The sequence below is a fragment of the Culex quinquefasciatus genome, chromosome 2, assembly GCF_015732765.1.
Source record: "Culex quinquefasciatus strain JHB chromosome 2, VPISU_Cqui_1.0_pri_paternal, whole genome shotgun sequence".
Classification (NCBI taxonomy): Eukaryota; Metazoa; Arthropoda; class Insecta; order Diptera; family Culicidae; genus Culex; species Culex quinquefasciatus.
The window spans coordinates 65,674,919-65,682,657 of NC_051862.1; the positions used below are offsets into that span (position 1 = coordinate 65,674,919).

Sequence of the window (7,739 nt, forward strand, 5' to 3'; positions counted from 1 at the left end):
CTACGGAAAGTTCGGCAGCGACTCGAAGTCCTGGAAAATCTGAAATCTTCCGCAACCTTCGAGCTGCAACAAAGTACACTTGGAATGGAATCAGAGGTTGATGGTGACAAGTTTGTATTGAGTTGTTTTTAAATAAAGATTGTATCGTGTTTTCAGTTTTTCACCTGAATCCGGGCTTCAACCTATCTTTGGACACTGTCAAAACGTTCCGGGCAACTTTAGCCTTGACAAATGCAAGCCAAAATGAAGCAGACCGAGAAGCAGACGGTATCGGGAGAGTCGGACCCTGTGGAGTTTCGGTTCGTCCGAATACCAGAAGAGAGTCTGAAGTTGACCGAATACCAGAAAAACGTGGAAGCGCTTGAGGTTGCTGCTGAAGTCGAGTCCAAAGTGGAATCTTTTTCACTTGGTGCATTCTCAGATTTGTGTAAATAAATACAGTCGTTAAATCACCCATTAAATGCTATTTTTTTGTTTTGTTTGGAATAAAAATAATGAAAGAATAGCCAGCAAAATAGTGATAAATACAATTTTCATTCCGATAAACAAAATTATAGTTTTGATTAACAAAATTTATCAAAATGATCAAGAATTTTATCAATGTGATAAGTTTTGCTTTTGACGTTTCTTCTAAGACGTTTATCAAATTGATAATACATTTTGACAAATCGACAAAAAAGTTTTATCAAATTGATAAGAAAACTTATTGAATTTGATAAAATAAATTATTGGTTGCCAACCGATAATTTTATTTATCGAATTGATGGCAAAAATTTATCGAATTGATAATTCATTTTTCTGCGTGTAGAGTTATCTACGTGCGCATGTATTGCGTGTACGTACACGAAAAAAAGTGAGGTTAAATTTTGTACCGTCCAGCAAAACAAATGGCGTGCTAGTGTGCGTGAGAGCGGGCTTAGATAACTCTATTGTCTTTCGATTAATATCAGAATGTGCCGAATAAATTTCTGCCACAGATTTTTAAGGGGTCAAATAAATTCTAAAATTCTAATATTCTTAAATTCTTAAATTCTTAAATTCTTAAATTCTTAAATTCTTAAATTCTTAAATTCTTAAATTCTTAAATTCTTAAATTCTTAAATTCTTAAATTCTTAAATTCTTAAATTCTTAAATTCTTAAATTCTTAAATTCTTAAATTCTTAAATTCTTAAATTCTTAAATTCTTAAATTCTTAAATTCTTAAATTCTTAAATTCTTAAATTCTTAAATTCTTAAATTCTTAAATTCTTAAATTCTTAAATTCTTAAATTCTTAAATTCTTAAATTCTTAAATTCTTAAATTCTTAAATTCTTAAATTCTTAAATTCTTAAATTCTTAAATTCTTAAATTCTTAAATTCTTAAATTCTTAAATTCTTAAATTCTTAAATTCTTAAATTTAAATTCTTAAATTCTTAAATTTAAATTCTTAAATTCTTAAATTCTTAAATTCTTAAATTCTTAAATTCTTAAATTCTTAAATTTTAAATTCTTAAATTCTTAAATTCTTAAATTCTTAAATTCTTAAATTCTTAAATTCTTAAATTCTTAAATTCTTAAATTCTTAAATTCTTAAATTCTTAAATTCTTAAATTCTTAAATTCTTAAATTTTAAATTCTTAAATTCTTAAATTCTTAAATTCTTAAATTCTTAAATTCTTAAATTCTTAAATTCTTAAATTCTTAAATTCTTAAATTCTTAAATTCTTAAATTCTTAAATTCTTAAATTCTTAAATTCTTAAATTCTTAAATTCTTAAATTTTAAATTCTTAAATTCTTAAATTCTTAAATTCTTAAATTCTTAAATTCTTAAATTCTTAAATTCTTAAATTCTTAAATTCTTAAATTCTTAAATTCTTAAATTCTTAAATTCTTAAATTCTTAAATTCTTAAATTCTTAAATTCTTAAATTCTTAAATTCTTAAATTTTAAATTCTTAAATTCTTAAATTTTAAATTCTTAAATTCTTAAATTCTTAAATTCTTAAATTCTTAAATTCTTAAATTCTTAAATTCTTAAATTCTTAAATTCTTAAATTCTTAAATTCTTAAATTCTTAAATTCTTAAATTCTTAAATTCTTAAATTCTTAAATTCTTAAATTCTTAAATTCTTAAATTCTTAAATTCTTAAATTCTTAAATTCTTAAATTCTTAAATTCTTAAATTCTTAAATTCTTAAATTCTTAAATTCTTAAATTCTTAAATTCTTAAATTCTTAAATTCTTAAATTCTTAAATTCTTAAATTCTTAAATTCTTAAATTCTTAAATTCTTAAATTCTTAAATTCTTAAATTCTTAAATTCTTAAATTCTTAAATTCTTAAATTCTTAAATTCTTAAATTCTTAAATTCTTAAATTCTTAAATTGCATTTTAAAATTTTCTAAATTTCTGCATTTTTTTACATTTTGATTTATTTATTGCTTATTGCGAGATAAGATTCGATTTTCCTTCGCTTCGACTTGGTTTGTTTTCAATACTTTCGATCCATCTAAAGGAGTTACTGTGTTCAATGCTCGATGACAGACAGGCTATGATGAACGGCGCATTTATTTATGTCTGCGTCTAGGTCGAACGGACAATCTTGTTCTTAATGATTGAAGCCCGTGATAATATTTTTACATCATAAAAAAATGGAAATAAAATTATTGTTGTTATGACTTTTTCCTTTAGTTTTCCTTATTGCACACTTTGCACCAAATTCTCCACCCTTGAAAATCATAACTGCACACCAAATTTGCACACTTGAAATCCTACCCCTTCTCCCCCCCGCTCGCATAGAGTGGTGCGTGTCTCGACTGAGCTTTGTTGCTTTTGAACACTTTAGAAAAGTTTCGAACTAGGGTGTGTCTCTTAGACAGTTTTTTTCTGCTGTAGTTTGAGGTGTGCACTTTTGTATAGAGCTTTCCACAAGTTGCACGATAATCTAAAAATCGCTGCAATCTGCAATATTCTGATCAAAATAACAAATTCCGCCCTTAAAACTTTCGGCATTCAAGATTCTGCTTTTTGAGATTCAGCTATAGGAAATAGGGTCCTAAAGCCCTCTGTCAATTTGTATGTACAATGGTAAAAAACACGGCTTAAAGCCATTTCTGATCACTTTCTTTTAATTTTAATGCCAAAAAAATTACAAGACAACATTTAACGATCGATCAACTATGGTCTCCTTAAAACGAGCTGTCAAGTAGGATGCTTTCTGTCAACAAAGGCCGCAGAATAAAAAAAAATTAAAAACCATTTTAAACTCTTTGCGGTTGTACAAAGGGTCAGATAAGCAAAGCAATCCACTTTAACGACCCCCGGGTCTTTTGTGTCTCTGTTTCTGCTCATTTCTAGGCGTCCGAAGGTTATGTGTGGTGAGTCACTCAAAACCTCTTTTACGCTAATGGACCGACGTTTTACTTCCCCATCCGATAGAAGGCGTGATCAGGCAAATCTCGTCTCGAAAAATGCCAGCGGGTCCGTCTGGGATTGAACCCAGGCTATACTGGGGTGAGAGGCTACCACGCTAACCACTGCGCCACCGGTAACGGCAAAGGGTATAAAGGGTCATTGTAATCAGAAAAATATGCTTCATCGTTGTGAACAATTTAGTTTTAGGACCTAAATCTGGATTTTTTTACCTTTTTTATCATTTCACATGTACATGTAATTTTGCTACCTAAAACTAGTTATTGAATTGAAAAAAAAAATCTTTTTAAAATTTTCTTTTCTTCATTTGTGTGCACCTACGTCAAAGACCAAGATGGGAGCGGCCGTGGCTGACTGGTTACGGTGTTCGCTTTGTAAGCGAATGGTCCTGGGTTCGATTCCCATCTGCTCCCAAGGAGAAAGATAGGAAATATAAATCTTGAAACTTTGAACATGAACGAAAAATCTAAGTCGCTCGAGTCGGGGTTCGATCCCCCGTCCTTTGGATTGGTAAGCAAAAATGCTAATCACTAGGCCATCGCGACTTGGTGAACTATAACTGGAATTAGGAATACTGTTACTACCAACTATATACGCGCTGGGTCCTTGTCCATTTGACAAGGGTTCGGAAGTTCTAAATAACGTTTGAACCCGATTGGTGCAAACGTTCTTCAGGGCGGGGCTTGTCGATAAAGCTGAAGTACCTCGCGCTCGGCTAGCCAGCGTAGAAATGGGTCACCGAAGCTCGGCAGAGCTAACACCTTCCAAATGCCTATGCGAGTTATTTGCATGAATAGAATGTAGATCTAAAAATACATGGAAACAACTCAATTTGTAAGAAGCGGCCGCGTGGTCCCGTTCGGTTGGTTGCACACACACACACACACACCTACGTCAAAGACCAAGATTGTTTACTTTTTACTCTTTGAACTGACAGTCTTGGTCTGACAGATTTGGTCTGGCAGCTACCCAGTCAAATGAATCCGAATTCTGAAACGGAATCTAATTAGAATCTGTAATTCTGTAACTTCGGAATACATTCGTCCGGCTTCAGCTAAAGATTCATGCTGTCCCATGTTGCATGTTCGAGTGTAAACCTACGGAAAACCTTGCCGCGAGGAGAGGTGAGTGAGAAGTACACGAACCACCTACGACATAATTCCTCGGGCGGCCCAGGTCAACTCGAAGTTACCCCAGGCACCCCCAGTGCAGGACACATTGGGGGTAGAAAGTGGATAGAATTTTCAGTGAATACAATAGTTATGACAATATAGGTTCATATAATCCTTATTTCTTGATCTTACCTTTTGACACTATCAAACCTAGCAATATTACTATTGCATCTTACCATTCCCTTTTGATAGTGTCAACTTCAAACCTTCATCCATTGTGCAATTAACACATAATTTCCGCTATATTCTTCATGCGGAATCGTCGTCTACTTTCTTCGCCTTATTATCACTTAACCACGACGCGATATTGTTCTCACATTTTTTGAGCTTCAACGACCGATTGTTATTCACGCACTTATAAAAATACTTGTTCTGTTTCGCGGCTTTGTGAAAAATACTCGTGTGTTGGCTGATACAATGACTTTTTCGGTATGCTCGCAAGGTACATGAAAGAGAAAAAGAGAGAAAAAATGGGATAAGTACAATGCAAAATAAAATCAAATTGAATAACAGACTAACACAGAAAGAAAGAATATAGAAACCTTCAGAACTACCAACTTGTAACGAGAAGCTTACTAGAAAACAACTGAAGTTGTGAAAAATGGGACAAGACAAACAAACTTGAATAGCTAACATATATAATAAAACAGTTTGAACGTACCTTTAATCATATTAACAGTTATGCCCAAATTTCTTACCAAATTATTTTCAGCAGTTACATTTCTACAATAATGTATTGCGATTCCAAGTTAAAATAATTGAGTAGTTAAAGTTTATGGGGTTAGAGACAAGTTATAGCAATAGAAAAATAAATAGATGGATAGATTTTACTAAATTTTATCTTAAAATAATAGGAAAAATCTAGCCTGATTTGAAAATAGCCAATGCACCAATTGCAAACATACAGCATTTCACGCTCACACCGTATGGAGTAAGTGTGATAAACTATATGTCGACATTCGGCGCATCACCTTTTTCAAAATACAGGAAATGATAGAAGGAAGGCTCCATTATGTAGAGCGGAAGGCTTCTGCAACACTTAGAACTCAGAACAGGCATCCTCTGAAATAAGAGAGAAAGACAAATATTAAAATTGTGGTATTATCACTAAATCCTATCATCCTTTCACCCCCCAAGACATGGTCTATCCTTCGTGCCTTCGTGTCTTGGGTGATGGCGAATTCTACCTTCTTCAATGATCTTCGGACCACCTCCAACTAGAATTCACAACAGGACCTCCCTCGGCTCCAGTTTACAACATGACAGCGACGAGAACACAGCCGAATGGGAGCTGACAGTATCAAATGCATGCTATACCCTTTGCTTTGCTGGATACTTACTAATAGCAAAGGGCGAGAGTCCTGCGACTCTCAGCAATCATGAATACTGCCCATTTGCCACTGAAACGGAATCTAATTAGAATCGTATACAAATTCCGTTTCAAACGCAACAACCGGTTCGAACACGGAATTCGGATTGAGTTAACTGGGTAGTCTGGTCTAGGTGAGGGATAGGACAAAGCACCCTCCAGGGTTATCCGTTATTATTGAAAAATTGGGAGCATTTCGGATAGTTAAGCCTAGACTGTATTAAGTTTTTTCTTAGTTATTTATAGAGCTTTATGACGTTTCGCGTACACACACTAGCGCACCATTTGATTTCGCTGGCCGGACAAAATTTCCCAGTCACGGTGTTCTCACAGGATTCTTACAGAATTCCAGCAGAGCGAAAATATTCTTACTAGAACTATGTCATCATCCTGCTAGAACTTTGTAAGAATTCTCAGAGAATTCTAGCTCAAATGCAATAACTGGTTCTAGCAGGAGCCGGTGAAATCAACCGGTTCTGTTAGAATCTTGCTAGAATTTAGCTAGAACTATTCTGACAGGCCTTCTGCTAGAATTCTGTAAGAATTTTGCTAGAATGAAATGGCAAAAAATTCTGCTAGAATCCTGCTAGAATTTTGTTAGAAAATACAAGAAACGATTTTTTGAGGATTTTGGAGTTTTTCTAGCTTGTGTTTGCCAAATAAAACTTATAGAAACATTTATGTATTGTAAAGTAAAGAAGGTTACAACATCTTAAGTTAACACAATGTTTTTTATCACTGTTTCACTGTGGCACATTGATTCTTCTCATCAACGTATTTAATAGCCGACGACGATCGAAACTAGCGCCAAGGGTTGTCGTTTTCTCCCGCCGCCCCGGGGAACAAATGTGGTGATTTTCTTGCTGATTTTGGTGTGCTGCATCGGATACACTTGCAGATCGCGGAGTGCCTTGCATTTCTCGGGGACGCTCCGGCAAATGGAAATGATTTTCACCAGGTTCCCAGCAATATCCTGTTAAAATAAAAAGCGGAATGTTTATTAATGTGGATGATTTATTCTTTTACATAAATTAACTTACCAAAAACAGGCGGTGCTGGAAAACGCGACATCTTGCTTCAACGGAAAAGTAAAAATGAACTTGATCGAACAAGTTCGCCGATGAGATGGTTTTGGTGGCAAACACATTCGCCACAAAGCGGTTCTTCAAAATGACGTCATTTTCGACAGGTTTTGTTCTGTTAGAACATTCTGGCAAAATTCTAGCCGAAATCTGACAGGCTTGCTAGAATCATTCTAGCAGGATTCTAGCAGAACCAATTCTGTAAGAAATTCTCGTGTCTGGGATTAACTTCAATCTTTTTCTTGTACGTACACGCAATACATGCGCACGTAGATACCTCTATGGTATGTTTCGTTGGTAATGCTGCGATTTTCTAAAGCGAAAATTATTGTAAAAGTTTAAATTTGTTAAAAACCGATAGCTTTGAATTTAATTTTACTATTTTAGGTAACGCAAATGCTTCGAATTTCCTTTAGCCAAATCCCACCCCTGCGCCATTTTGATCTTCATGCTAATCAGGCAACACCACTTTTTCAAAAGCTCTCGCAGAAGCTTCCCCGAACCGGTTCGTCCAACGTCTTTTAACGTCGCGCTCTGCACATTTTACCTGAAGGCAGTGAATTTTCAAAACGGTCGTGGTTCGTGCGAAAAAAGTGAATATTTTGTTAAAATCTGGCCGCAAATGTGATTGGATTTGGGTGGAATCGACGCCACGTAGTGTAATCCCCCGGGGGACATTAGAATTGGAAGAAAGTTACGTGTT

General features: G+C 34.3%; 1 long non-coding RNA gene across 1 annotated transcript; it reads left to right on the plus strand.

The window, feature by feature from the left end:
* On the plus strand, window positions 1–462 carry LOC119766218. Its single transcript, XR_005276954.1, has 2 exons — window positions 1–96; window positions 157–462. It is a non-coding gene; the product is annotated as an uncharacterized LOC119766218 (long non-coding RNA).
* Window positions 463–7,739: the final 7,277 nt, after the last annotated feature.